Source organism: Bubalus kerabau, chromosome 5 (genome assembly GCF_029407905.1).
Source record: "Bubalus kerabau isolate K-KA32 ecotype Philippines breed swamp buffalo chromosome 5, PCC_UOA_SB_1v2, whole genome shotgun sequence".
NCBI classification, from domain to species: domain Eukaryota; kingdom Metazoa; phylum Chordata; class Mammalia; order Artiodactyla; family Bovidae; genus Bubalus; species Bubalus kerabau.
The window spans coordinates 135,812,457-135,827,143 of NC_073628.1; positions in this window are offsets into that span (position 1 = coordinate 135,812,457).

A 14,687-nucleotide genomic window follows, 5' to 3' on the forward strand; every position below is an offset into this window, starting at 1 on the left:
CCTCTCCGGCCTGACCTGTGAGGTGGGGGGCAGGTGTCACGCCCGTGGGTGGGGGCACGTGGGTGGGGGCACGTGGGTGTGGCTGGTGTGCCCTCCATGGCCACCCAGCCTCAGGCCCAGTGTCGATGGTCTGAGCTCCTGGGGTCCCGAGGGCGCCTGCGGGAAGATGCTGCTCTCCATCCCAGGATGTGAGCCATGTCCTCCGTCTGCCCAAAGATGGCTTCTCCAGATGCCGGGCGGGGAGGGCCTGCCGGGCATGCATGGGCTGGGCACGGAGGCGGTCCCCTCTCGGGCGCCCGGCTCTGGCTGGAGCCGATCTGAAACGGTTGTCACAGTCCAGGCCTCAGAGCTCTGCTGGGGCAGCCGCAGAGCTGTGCTTCCACCCCTGCCCTGCAGACCGCCCTGCACGCCTCACAGCGCTCTCATCTTCGTCTCTGTTTTACATGTGAAGAAACTGAGGCCGCGGTCTTGCCCGAGTCCTCCAGCCAGCCGGCGCTGGAGCTGGACTCGCAGGCGGGCAGCCCGGGGCTCAGCCCACGCTCCCGGCGCGTTGGCGCAGAATGAGGGGACGGGCCCCCCCGCCCCACCCCCGGCTGCAAACGCTTCCTTCTTTCTCTCTGCTCATGCAGCTTTGTGGGGTGTAGCTGACATACTGAAAGTTCACCCCGTCAGCTTGCGGGTCCGTGGCTTGTGCTCTGTCTGCAGAGGTGTTCAGCCGTGACCACACTGGGCTCTAGAACGCGTCCGCCCCCTGGACACTTCCTCTTTCAATTGCTTTAATGAGCCTCAACTCCCTTGCCTGTGACATGGAAAGAGCGGTGCCTGCCTCAGGCCTGTCTCGAGCATGAATGAGCCTCAACTCCCTTGCCTGTGACATGGAAAGAGTGGTGCCTGCCTCAGGCCTGTCTGGAGCATGAGATGGGCCTGCAAGTGGCACATGGTAACTGAGTCAGTTTTTACCATGCCAGCCCCTTAGCATCACCTTTGTGCAGATCTGGCGTGGCCTGGGAGAATGTCAGACCTCATTCTCTGCTTCAGCAGAGATGGAAACTGAGGTGCCAGGAAGTCCAGCTGCGTACCACTCAGGAACCGGAGCAAACTGAGCAGCAGGGCTGGACTAGAACTCAGGGCTCTCCGGTGGTGGTTCAGTGCATCTCACCTCCCACAGGACCCTCACCTGAGGCTCGGGGTGATGTTGCCAGCACCCCCGCTCTTTGTGGGGACCCCCTCGGAAATGCTTACCAGCAGGCATGGCCCACAGGAGTTTGCTGGTGCTGGAGGCAGAAGGCTCAGGACTCTGGCCTTGGAGCAGAGAGCGCAGTTTCGGAAAGCTGGACATGGACCAGGGACAGGGCCCTAGCTGGCGGTTGTGGCAGGAATGTCCGTGGTCGGGACAGAGGATGCGCGGACTCAGAGCACCCACAGGCTGGCCAGCTTCGTGGGCAGAAGACCTGTGTGGTCACACAGACCCCACACCGAGGAGGATCCGTGTGCACTTTAATGCTTTGCTGTTGCCATCTTCAAATTCCTAACAAGTTTTTAAACATGGGATCCCACATGTTTTTCACACAAGCCCCTGTAAATTGTGTAGTCAGTTTTGCCCATGTGACAGAGAGCAGAGCCCAAGCTAGACTCTCAAGGCCTCAGTAAGACACAGCGTTTCTCCAGAACTTGCACAGGAGCTAGTAGCCTACACGACACCATTGCAGGGTCTTATTGCTCTGCATTAAGAGAAATAAAATTTGCAAAACAGTTTGCACACTGTGATCCAAGTTATGGCAAAAGATGCCCCACAAAACCATGTATTTCTATGAGCACTATACTAATACCTGTATGAAACGTTTTCAGAGAGCTCTGGAAAGTCTCCAAACTGCAGCAGTTGTTCCTGCTGGAAGAGAGTCACCCAGGGGCTTATTAATTCTTCCTGTATGTGTGTGTTGCTGGGGTTGTTTTTACAAGGAGAGCGTATCCAGGTATTACTTACGTGATGACGAGTAAGGTGGTAAGATGCCCTTAATATATCAGTAATTATTCTTAACACATTAAGACGTGTCTTGGCATTCCCTGGCAGACCAGTAGTTAGAACTCCATGGTCTCACTGCCAGGGGCCTGGGTTCAGTCCCTGGTCAGGGAACTGAGGTCCCACAAGTCACACAATGAGGCCAGAACACAAGTGTCTTAAGAGGGAAGAGAAGGAGCACCGAGGTGTGCGGAAGGCAGAGGATGGAAAGATTCAGATGCATCAGGGCTGCGGGAGGGGGCTGGACGGGAGGAGGCGGGAGCTGGCTTGGGAGCTGTTACCCACAGGGTGGGCTGGCCGTGGCCCCTGAGGATTTGGAGGCCACGGGGACCCCTCTGGTGCCAGGGGCAGCGATAGGGTGTGTTGGGGCGTGAGTTGCCAAATGAACCTGGTGATGACTTTGTAGAGGTGACTCTGGCTACGTTGAGCAGAGGTGGAGGGTGGGGGCAGGAGGGAATTCGCTCCCCAGGAGGAGGGGATGGGCCCCAGGGTGGGATGTACCCAGAAACGGGAGGGTTCAGGCCCGTCCCCTAGGGAGAGAGCACAAGCTGTGCAGTTGTGTGTGTGTGTGTGTGTGTGTGTGTGTTGGTCACTCAATCATGTCTGACTCTTTGCAGCCACATGGACTGCAGTCCACCAGGCTCCTCTGTCCTTGGGGTTCTCCAGGCAAGAATTCTGGAGTGGGGTTCTCCAGGCAAGAATTCATGCCCTTCTTCAGAGGATCTTCCCGATTCAGGGATCGAACCCAGGTCTCCTGCTCTGCAGGCAGATTCTTCGTTGTCTGAGCTGCCAGGGAAGCCCCATGGAGTCAACAGCTGCAGTCAGGTCACTGCATCCTGATTGTATGAAGTGACCACGACCGGCATCTGTCCCCTGGGAGACAGGGGCTCTTGACAATACACACATGGCAGGGTTGTTGGGCAGATTTGATGAGATGATGTTGGTGAGACATTGGACCCAGCACCTGGCTCACACCAGGAGCCCCGAATATCCCCCTGCCCTTTATCTGCCTGCAGTTTGAAGCACGGATATGATGAGAGGTCATGTGCATGTATGGAGAGCCTTCTTTCCAGGACTTCCCTGCAGGAGCTGCATCCAGCCCGCAGAGGCTGGGCCAAGCCGCCCTCCCCTGCCAGGGAGGAGGCAGCAATCGCTGCAGCCAGAGGGCTGGGCAGAGATGGGAGGACAGGGCTCCGGCCCCGGGGCTGCAGGGGGGTCCCTCCCTGGGGTGCCGGGAGAAGGGTCTCTATGAGTGCTGACCCTGGTCCCCCACATTTGGGGCGTCCCCCCGGCTTGGGGTGGCGTGTGTGCTTGCTGGTGGCTGCGGCTGCCCCTCCCTGGTTACAGACGTGGCCTGCGGCAGCCGGAATGCCCACTGGCCCGCACCTGCCGCCCGGGTCAGCTGCTCTTCTCCTGGGAGGGCAGGCCAGCGTCTTCCTCTGCAGGCGAGGAGGCACGGCGTCTGCCTGTCCGGCGTGTGGAGGCTGCCTGGAGGGGGCTGGGCCTGCATCTAGCACAGACTGAGCCTGCGTCCAGCCCTGCAGCTGTCCCATGGGGGCTTCTGGTTCTCTGCCCACTCCCACCCCGGTGTGGGGAGGCCAGGGGTCATCCTGGAGGCAGGGGCAGGCTGGAGCAGCAGTGTGGGGTGGGGCAGAGGCCACCGGAGCCGGGAGAGAGCGGGCCGTGGGGGTGGGTTGGGGGGTGAGTCTGCAAACAAGGGATGAGCTGGCTGCGTGGCTCGTCTGCAGAGACCTCTGCAGGGGGTGCCGGGCGGAGGGCCCCCTTTCCAGCTGAGGGGGCGGGGTGGAGCTCGGTGGCTTCCTGAGACTCCTTGGAGAGCCGGGTACCCACCCAGCCAGGAACTCGAGGTCCCTGGGAAAACCTCAACAGGGTGTTCTCTCTCTCCTCCTCCTCCTCTCTCTCTCTCTCTCTCTCTCTCTCTCTCACACACACACACACACACACACACACACACACACACATGCATGGCATCGCATGTGTCAATCCACGTGAAAACGTCCTAGAAGAGAACTGGGCGGTGAATCAGCGGGGCCACCATCTGGATCACACACCCACCAGGGAGGGGAGCCTCGAGCTGGCGAGGTCCCCACAGGAAGCTCCCCGTCAACCCCAACCCGCTGGGACCCACAGCCAGGGAGGCGGTGGCCCCAGTTGGCTGTGGGACGCTGCTGACCCCTGCCGGCCGCCGGACCCGAGTGTGGGCCCGGCCAGGCGTCTAGGAGGGGTGGGAAGAGACAGCCCGGCTCAGGACCCTCTGGGTTCCTCGAATGAGGCCAAGGAGGAATCAGAATAAAACCCAGACTGAGCTTCTGGGAGGAGGGCTGCTGGCGTGTCCTCCAGCCTCCATGGCCTGGTCAGCTCCCAGCTGCCCAAGAAACCATCAGCAACACTCCACCAGCCAAGTTCAGCTACTTAACCGGAAAGAAAAGGAAAAATTGAACTTTGAGAAAGAGTCTCTGTGGGTCTGCTGCGTCCCCTGAACCTGGGCTGACATGGGGTGATTAAGGCTGTGCTCTCCTCTTCCATGAGAGGGTTTCATGTTACATTTTGGAAAACCACTACCAAGAAGGCTGACATCTGGAGAATCTGCCTGTGGTTAGATGTTTAAAAATCATTTTGTGTACCCTAGGGATGCAATTTCCAGGATCTTTACTGGAATGTTCCCAGGGATCAAAGAAGCACCAGACTCCAATAGTTCCAACAGAGTTATGGTGGAAGCCACCAGGAGAAGTGAGGTCATGCCTCCTTGACTCCCTTCTTCTACCCCGCCCCCACCCTCGCACAGATCAGACCTCCCTCCGCTGCACAGCTAGCCTCCTCAGGGTGCACACTCCCCCAGCCACTGCCATCACCAGCGGGTCTGCTCTGCACGTGCCACTGAGCCGCCCCTGCGAAGCGATCGTGGCCTCCTGGGAGCTGAGTCTTGTGTATGCTGCCCAGCTCTCATTCTGCTTGACTGCTATTGCATCTGATGTCTTAACACCACTTGCCATTTATTTATTTACAATTTTATATGAAATATTTTAGACATGCTAAAGGTACGGAAAATAATACAGCAAGCATACCTGTTGCATTCATCAGAGTTCTGCACACAAACAGAACCGACAGGATATCCATTCACTCATTATTCATTTACTGATCGCAAAGAGCCTGCTCAGGCAGTTATGACAGCTGACTTGTAAAAGGGGGCTGGCGGCCTGCAGACCTAGGGCAACCAATGGTTTACTTCCAGTCTGAGTCTCAAGGCCTGAGAACCAGGCAAGCTTCTGGTGTAGTTCTAGTCGGAAGACCACCAGGCTTGATGACCTGGGAGAAGCTGATGTCCCAGTTTGAAGGCAGTGAGACAAGAGGGAGGCTCTCTTATGCAAGGGAGGGTCAGCCAGAGGCCGAGAGGAACAACCCCATGTCCAAGGAGTGGCGGCTGCGCGAAGGCAGGAGGGCCGAGAGGAGCTACTCCACGTTCAAGGTCAGGAGGGGTGGCCCTGAAGAGATACCCCTCGTCCAAGGGAGGGAGCAGCAGCTGCCCTTTGCTGGAGCAGCCATGAAGAGAAATCCCATGTCCAAGGTAAGAGAAACTCAAGTGAGATGGTAGGTATGAGAGGGCATCAGAGGGCAGACACACTGACACCAGAATGACAGAAAACTAGCCAATCTGATCACACAGACCACAGCCTTGTCTAACTCAATGAAACTAAGCCATGCCGTGTGGGGCCACCCAAGACACATGGGTCATGGTGGAGAGGTCTGACAGAATGTGGTCCACTGGAGAAGGGAATGGCAAACCACTTCAGTATTCTTGCCTTGAGAACCCCATGAACAGTATGAAAAGGCAAAATGATAGGATACTGAAAGAGGGACTCCCCAGGTCAGTAGGTGCCCAATATGCTACTGGAGATCAGTGGAGAAATAACTCCAGAAAGAATGACGGGATGGAGCCAAAGCAAAAACAATACCCAGTTGTGGATGTGACTGGTGATAGAAGCAAGGTCCGATATTGTAAAGAGCAATATTGCATAGGAACCTGGAATGTCAGGTCCATGAATCAAGGCAAATTGGAAGTGGTCAAACAGGAGATGGCAAGAGTCAACGTCAACATTCTAGGAATCAGCAAACTAAGATGGACTGGAATGGGTGAATTTAGCTCAGATGACCATTATATCTACTACTGTGGGCAGGAATCCCTCAGAAGAAATGGAGTAGCCATCGTAGTCAACAAAAGAGTCCGAAATGCAGTACTTGGATGCAATCTCAAAAACGACAGAATGATCTCTGTTCGTTTCCAAGCCAAACCATTCACTATCGTGGTGATCCAAGCCTATGTCCCAACCAGTAACGCTGAAGAAGCTGAAGTTGAATGGTTCTATGAAGACCTACAAAGACCTTTTAGAACTAACACCCAAAAAAGATGTCCTTTTCATTATAGGGGACTGGAATGCAAAAGTAGAAAGTCAAGAAACACCTGGAGTAACAGGCAAATTTGACCTTGGAATACAGAATGAAGCAGGGCAAAGACTAATAGAGTTTTGCCAAGAGAACGCACTGGTCATAGCAAACACCTTCTTCCAACAACACAAGAGAAGATTCTACACATGGACATCACCAGATGGCCAACACTGAAATCAGGTTGATTATATTCTTTGCAGCCAAAGATGGAGAAGCTCTATACAGTCAGCAAAAACAAGACCAGGAGCTGACTGTGGCTCAGATCATGAGCTCCTTATTGCCAAATTCAGACTTAAATTGAAGAAAGTAGGGAAAACCACTAGACCATTCAGGTATGACCTAAATCAAATCCCTTATGATTATACAGTGGAAGTGAGAAATAGATTTAAGGGGCTAGATCTGATAGACAGAGTGCCTGATGAACTATGGACAGAGGTTCATGACATTGTACAGGAGACAGGGATCAAGACCATCCCCATGGAAAAGAAATGCAACAAAGCAAAATGGCTGCCTGAGGAGGACTTACAAATAGCTGTGAAAAGAAGAGAAATGAAAAGCAATGGAGAAAAGGAAAGATATTCCCATTTGAATGCAGATTTCCAAAGAATACCAAGGAGAGATAAGAAAGCCTTCCTCAGCGATCAATGGAAAGAAATAGAGGAAAACAACATAATGGGAAAGACTAGAGATCTCAAATTAGAGATACCAAGGGAACATTTCATGCAAAGATGGGCTCAATAAAGGACAGAAATGGTATGGACCTAACAGAAGCAGAAGATACTAAGAAGAGGTGGCAAGAATACACAGAAAAACTATACAAAAAAGATCTTCACGACCCAGATAATCACGATGGTGTGTGATCACTCACCTAGAGCCAGACATCCTGGAATATGAAGTCAAGTGGGCCTTAGAAAGCATCACTAAGAACAAAGCTAGTGGAAGTGATGGAATTCCAGTTGAGCTGTTTCAAATCCTGAAAGATGATGCTGTGAAAGTGCTGCACTCAATATGCCAGCAAATTTGGAAAACATGTGGATCACAATAAACTGTGGAAAATTCTGAAAGAGATGGGAATACCAGACCACCTGACTGCCTCTTGAGAAATCTGTATGCAGGTCAGGAAGAAACAGTTAGAACTGGACATGGAACAACAGACTGGTTCCAAATAGGAAAAGGAGTATGTCAAGGCTGTATATTGTCACCCTGCTTAATTTAACTTATATGCAGAGTACATCATGAGAAATGCTGGGCTGGATGAAGCACAAGCTGGAATCAAGATTGTCAGGAAAAATATCAATAACCTCAGATATGCAGATGATACCATCCTTATGGCAGAAAGTGAAGAGGGACTAAAAAGCCTCTTGATGAAAGTGAAAGAGGAGAATGAAAAAGTTGGCTTAAAGTTCAACATTCAGAAAACTAAGATCATGGCATCTGGTCCCATCATTTCATGGGAAATAGATGGGGAAACAGTGTCAGACTTTATTTTTCTGGGCTCCAAAATCACTGCAGATGGTGATTGCAGCCATGAAATTAAAAGACGCTTACTCCTTGCAAGGAAAGTTATGACCGACCTAGATAGCATATTAGAAAGCAGAGATATTATTTTGCCAACAAAGGTCCGTCTAGTCAAGGCTATGGTTTTTCCAGTGGTCATGTGTGGATGTGAGAGTTGGACTGTGAAGAAAGCTGAGCACTGAAGATGATGCTTTTGAACTGTGGTGTTGGAGAGGACTCCTGCGAGTCCTTGGACTGCAAGGAGATACAACCAGTCTATCCTAAAGGAGACCAGTCCTGGGTGTTCATTGGAAGGACTGATGCTGAGGCTGAAACTCCAATACTTTGGCCACCTCATGCGAAGAGTTGACTGATTGGAAAAGACGCTGATGCTGGGAGGGATTGGGGGCGGGAGGAGATGGGGACGACAGAGGATGAGATGGCTGGATGGCATCACCAACTCAATGGACATGAGTTTGGGTGAACTCCGGGTGTTGGTGATGGACAGGGAGGCCTGGCGTGCTGTGATTCATGGGGTGGCAAAGAGTTGGACACGACTGAGTGACTGAACTGAACTGAGCCTTGACTGAACGGAAGAGGCCCACCCACATTAGGGAGGGCAATTTGGTTGACTCAGTCTACTAATCTAAATGTTAATCTCATCGAAAAACACCCAGAGGGCCTCCCCCAGAGCAGTTCTGTCCCCAAAGAGGGAAGTGGTTCAGTGATTAAGTCTCCTTGCTTCCACTGCAGGTTGATCCTGGTTAGGGAACCAAGCTGTTGCATGCTGGGAGGTACAGCCAAAAAGTAATGAGAATTATTGAAAACAGAAGCATCCAGAATAATTTTGGCCAAGTACCTGGGCCCAGTCACGTCAACACATAAATTCTAATGACCACAACTGTAAGCACCGTCCAGTGTAAGAAATAAAGCAACTCAAGAACACAGTTTGAGCTCCCCCGGCTCTGCTGGTTTCTCTCTTCCCACTGCTGCTGCTACGTCACTTCAGTCGTGTCCAACTCTGTGCGACCCCATAGATGGCAGCCCACCAGGCTCCCCCGTCCCTGGGATTCTCCAGGCAAGAACACTGGAGTGGGTTGCCATTTCCTTCTCCAATTCTCTTCCCACAGAGGGCCGCTAGTCTGCACTTAGCCTTAACTCTTCCTGTGCCTGTCTTCACACTTTTACCACGGTACATGCTATGCACGCATACACTATTTTAACTCTGGACGAGTCATGGATGTTTCCAGAAGTCCCCTGGCTCTCCTGGACTGACCAGATCAGGTGTGACTAGGAAACCAGCAGAGATATTTATTATTATTATTATTATGTTAATATTATTTAAATAATAATATATTTTATTATTATTTAACTCTGTTCTTCCCTCCTTTTTTTCCTTTTCTTCATTCCTTTATTCACTTAACTCTGATAGGATACTTACCCAGGCGTCGTGCACGCAGAATTTGACCAAGACACAATTCCGTCCCCAAAGAGGGCTGCTCCTGCTCTGTGTGACACCCGCAGGGGGCTTCTGAGTGATCGCAGTCTCACCTCTCTCCATGCGCCTGCTGCTTGCTTCCTGCTGAGCCAGCTGCTCACAGGGCCCCGGCCGGGCCGAGGCTCCGGCCCTTCTTGGCCACTCGCTGTGGCGACACCGCCCAGTTCTTCCCTCTGAGAGTCCATCTCGGCAGAATCTCACCCACAGGTCCCCCCAGAGACCACTATTCCCTTGCCTTGGTGGACAGCTGGGCACGGGCACAGCCCCCTGGGGACCCCTGGGAGTGCAGCCTGCAATGGTCCTTTTTGGAGGCTCCTCTGCAGTGAAATGGTTTGGCCAGTCTTAGTGAGGATGGCTGAGTGGATACTTTTTTCTTTCTTTTTTAAGAGCTGTTTTTTAAAACAATTTTTATTTATCTACTTACGGATGCGCTGGGTCTTCGCTGCTGCTCTTTGAGGTGTGTCAGGTGTCTCGTGGAGCTGGCTGCCCTTGTGGAGCCTGGCCTCCAGGAGCTTGGGCTTCGGGCTTCCGGGGTTGTACTTCCAGGCTTTGAGCACAGGCTCAGTCGTTACGGCACTCAGGCTTAGCTGCCCTGAAGCATGTGGAATCTTCCCAGACCAGGGGTCGAACCCATGTCTCCTGCGTCGGCGGGCGGATTCTTAACCACTGAGCCACCAGGAAAATCCTCGGTGGATACCTCTAAACCCTCGTTTCCTCTTAGCAACACCCCATGTATAAAAACTGATTTCTTCCCCAGGAAATGCGTCCCTGAAGACAGTTACTGAAGGGACCCACCTGGAGTAACCTACCTGCCTCTGGAAATGGTCTTTTCCCGAAAGAGCTGCAACAGTATTTCTCAGCCCCCCACATGCTCTTCTAGAACTTCCCCATGTGCACAGAAAGAGGGTGCGGTCTGTGTCCACTTCCCCTGAAGCTGGCTCGGGCTCCATGACCCCAGCAGAGCTCAGGGAGGTCCTGCTCTGCGCCTCCTGAGGCTGGTTTGCAAAAGACCAGGCACTCCCTCCTGGCACGCTTGTCCTTGCGGCCTAGCCCAGGGAGCTTGCTTGTGGGGCTCCCGCTAAGAGTCCCAGCCACCAGCCGCTGCTAGCCCCGTGGGCGAGGAAGTCCTGTGAGAACTCTGGCCAGCCGTCATCACTAGACAACTCTGGTCATCTCCGTGACAACTGTCTTGCATCACTCGTGTGGTCTGAGCAGGAACTATCCTGCTGAACCCATAACCCCAGAAAAATGGAGTGAGAAACGTGGAGAGAAAGATGAGTGTCTGCTGTGGGTCTAAGCCACTGGGCTTGGGGGCGGCTCCTTTTGCAGCCGTGGGCAGGCGGGAGTCCGTCGTTTCCACATGGCCCTGCGCGTCCCTCCTGAGACCCTGCTATTCTGCACTGTCCGCCCTGCACCCACCTGTCGGGGGAAGGCGGGCTTGGCACACCGTGGGAGCTGCTGGGAGGATGGGGCTCCTGGGCCTAACAAGCTTCCACTACTCCAAAGGCCTTCTCTCCCACCAAGGGCCCAGGGCTTTGGGTTTCTCTGCTAGGAACCCAGGGTGTCTCAAGCGAGAGTCGTAAGAATTTAAGTATCAAATGATCCCGGTGAAAAAAGGATGAAGGGCGCTGAGACCCCGAGGCCCCTGAGGTTGTGATTCACAAGCTCACCAGAAGGGGGCAGCCGTGCTCACAGTTCTTGTGCAAATGGAAACTTTTCGGTGCTGGAGTTCCTAAAACATAAAATACCTAAACACAAGGCGCATGTGAGTTACAAAGGAGACGGAGCCACAGCCTGCCTTTGCGGCTGTCCGACAGCCGAGTAAACGCTCTCTTTGGATCGTCTGATCCTTTCTTCCGCCTGAGCCTCACTGATCAACCCTGATGGATCAGAGGCCGTGGAGCTCTTGCCTAAAACCGCTCACCCCTCTGCTGGCTGGCCAGGCGATCATGCTTGGAGGGTCTTGGACAGGAGAACCGGAAAAAAGTATTAGAGCGAGAGGGAACCAGAGGGGCTAGGAGCAGAGGAGGCAGGAGGGGGCCCTCCAGGCCTCGCTGCTCCCCGGCTGCCGTCCGGCCCCCTCTCCCCTCTGCGCCCTCATTCCCCGCCCACAGCAGCCGTGAGCCCCGCCCCTGGGTGAGCTCAGGAGGGGAAGTGGCCTCACGTGGCCTTCGGATGGGGGCGGGAAAGGAGAAGAGGTCACTTAAAAGTCATTCTGCGAATTTCATAACATCCCCGAGCAGCAAACCGGGGCCTCTTGAGTCCCCTTCCAAGCTCCCTGGAATATTCGTGTGGGTCACGGTTTAAGGGGCTTGAAGAAGGAAACACATTTCCCCGTAAATGCCCCTGTAGGGCCCTTGTTTCTCTCCAGGTGGATGTGCCCCCATCTTGCTTCCAAACATTTTCTGCTCCTGACATTTACACGTGAACTTTCCTGCCCTTTCTTTTGCGTTTTGGCCGTCAGGCTCATTTCTCTTGCAGATCCCGCGGGGCTCTCAGGAAACACGAAGACAGCGACAGGTCAGGAACGTGGGCCCATCTGTCCGCCTGGTGCCACAGCCTCAGCACTGCAGAGCTGGGTCCAGGTGGATCCAGGGAGATCCCGGCGGATCCAGGCAGATTCAGGTGGATCTGGGGAGATCCAGGGCTGGGAAGGACCTTAGAGCCGCCCCTAAGCCCCACACAGGGCCCATCACAGCCCAGGGTCCTCAGAGGCCTACAGGACATACTTTCCAAGAGATGATTTCTCTTATCATAAATCATTCTCAACAATATCTTTCAATTAAACACAGGTGTTTGTGAAAGAGAATGCAAATTTTAAACAATTTTTTACCGTAAAACTGAAGACCTCAGGGCCCTGGGGTGGCCGATCCCGCCCACGTTCTGGGCACTCAGGATGGGCACATCCCTCTGTGCTGGCAGGACCACCAGGTGGGAGCCTTTGATGGCTCAGAGCTGGTCCCAGCCTTCACCTCACACACGAGGAAAACCAGGGCCTGGATCACAGCCACATGGTCAGTGAGCTGATCAATGCCCGCGGTCACTTACATGCCAAAGAGGGGGGGAATATAGTCCCACAATCTTCAGGCCCTGGGGAGCCCAGTGGGGGAGCCGCTGGAAAGGGCCCGGCGGGCACTGGTGCAGTCGGTGGTGGCATCAGTCACTCCCAGTTTTATTGGGTTGTGACTGACACACAGCTCGGGGTTAGGTTAAGGCGAGCAGCACCACGGTCTGACGCACACATCCTGAAATGATGATCACAATGGCTTGGTGAGCCTCCCTCACCTCATACAGATACTGCATTGAAGAAATGTAAGGAACATTTTCCTTGTGATGAGAACTCTTGGGGTTTACCTTAGCGACTTTCGTATGCGCCATGCAGCAGTGTTAATCGCTGTGCTGCACATTCATCCCTGACCTGTTCTCTTATCACCGGAAGTTTGTACCATCTGATTGCCTTCATCCAATTCTCCCTGCCTCTTGTAAGCACAAATCTGGTCTCAGTTTTTTGTTTTTTTTTTTTTAATATTCATTTATTTATTTAGGCTGTGTCAGGTCTTCATTTATGGCAAACGAGATCTTTAGTTGCAACATGCTAACTCTTAGCTGTGGCGTGTGGGGTCTAGTTCCCCAACCAAGGATTGAACCTAGGACCTCAGCAGCGAGGCCTAGGAGACCTGACCGCTGGACCGCCAGGGAAGTCCCAATGTCATTATTTTAAATCCTTGATGACGGAGCTGAGACTCACAATACAGGTTCAGCCCTGGCTCCTTCGGAGCGTCAGAGCCCTGGTCATCCGCAGGCCTTGCTCTCTCAGGTCCCTCTTGGCCGTGAAGTGGCTGTGCCTGCCCTGGGCCTGTGGTCATCACATTCATCTGCGTCTGTCCTCCTCGACCCCTCACTCCCCGTGTGCCCGGGCAGCTCCCAGCAGACGCTCGGCCCTGTGAGGATTCACTTTCTCACTGACCCTGTGGTCTCTCCCCAGAGAAGGGTCAAGTGCAGTGCGTCACTGCCCAGCCTGGGGCTGTCCTGCTGCCTCAGCTCTCTGTGAACCAGCATCACTCCCCGCTCTCAGCAGCCATCCCAGGGGCAGGACTCAGCACACAGCACCCCCCATTTACGAGGCTCTCCAAGAGCCTGCAGGAGAATCCAGGTGTGCTGGCCTTTCCCCAGACCTGCCCTAAGGCAGCTTCCCAGCACAGGTTGACTGTCCTCACTGGGGAAGTCCTCCAGCAGCTTCCCCACCCAGGCAGGACAAACCCAGACCAAAGAAGGAAAGGCCCTTCTGTAAAATCCTGCAAGACTCCAAAGCTGCGCTCCTCGGGATGGGGGAGCCGAAGGGAGGCAGGATGCTCCTGAGAGACAGGCGCGTCTGGGCAGTGGGCCCACGGGCTCTGATGCCGCTGCTCTGCAGGGCAACACGCCTGTTGCATTGCACACTCGGTGTGGGGTGACCAGCAGTCTCCCTGGGTTTTTCTCCTACATCGAGGTTGGGTCAGATGAGAAGGGCCTGATTTGCAAGAAATCCTGGTGGGGTCAGTGCTCCCAATCTTGGGAGGGCCCTGTTTGTACAGAGGGCCCGGCCCAGGGAAAGATGTTCTTAGGGTAGAAAGTAAGAAAAGCTTAGACAAATATTTCATTTTCTGGACTGTAAGATTCCTGACTTAATTCCTGGGAGAGTTGATTCAGCTGCCTGGGGCTTTAAAGGACGGAGGTGAGTGTTGAGGCTCTGACACCTGTCCAGGCTGGAAGACGCAGCATCTATATCTCCAGGTGACCTGGGGGAGGGGCCTGCCCCCAGTGCACTGCCCTGAGCAGAGGAGGCATCCTTTTCCAGAGATGCTGCCGCCAAGAGGGCAGCAGAGAGGGGCACACGACGCCCACCCAGTGGACACAGCACAGTGCAGTGGGCACCCAAGATCAGTGTGCCACATGCCTGCTCAGGCTGCTCTGTGCCAGCTGTGCCATCCAGCCTGGAGGATCAGATGGCATTCCCTTTCAACTTAGACATGCAGTGAATGAGCTACAAAAACTACAAACAAAAAGAAAGGGCTTTGTCTTTGGAGGTACCCCAGGTCCCGGGCACACTACTGTCTCAGAATTCCATGACCCTCTGAGTCCAGATCCACAAGCCTAAAGGGCAGTGAGCCTTGGGAGCCAAGAGGCTGGCAGGACCATCTGGGAGGGGATGGCACCTTCCTTGAAAGC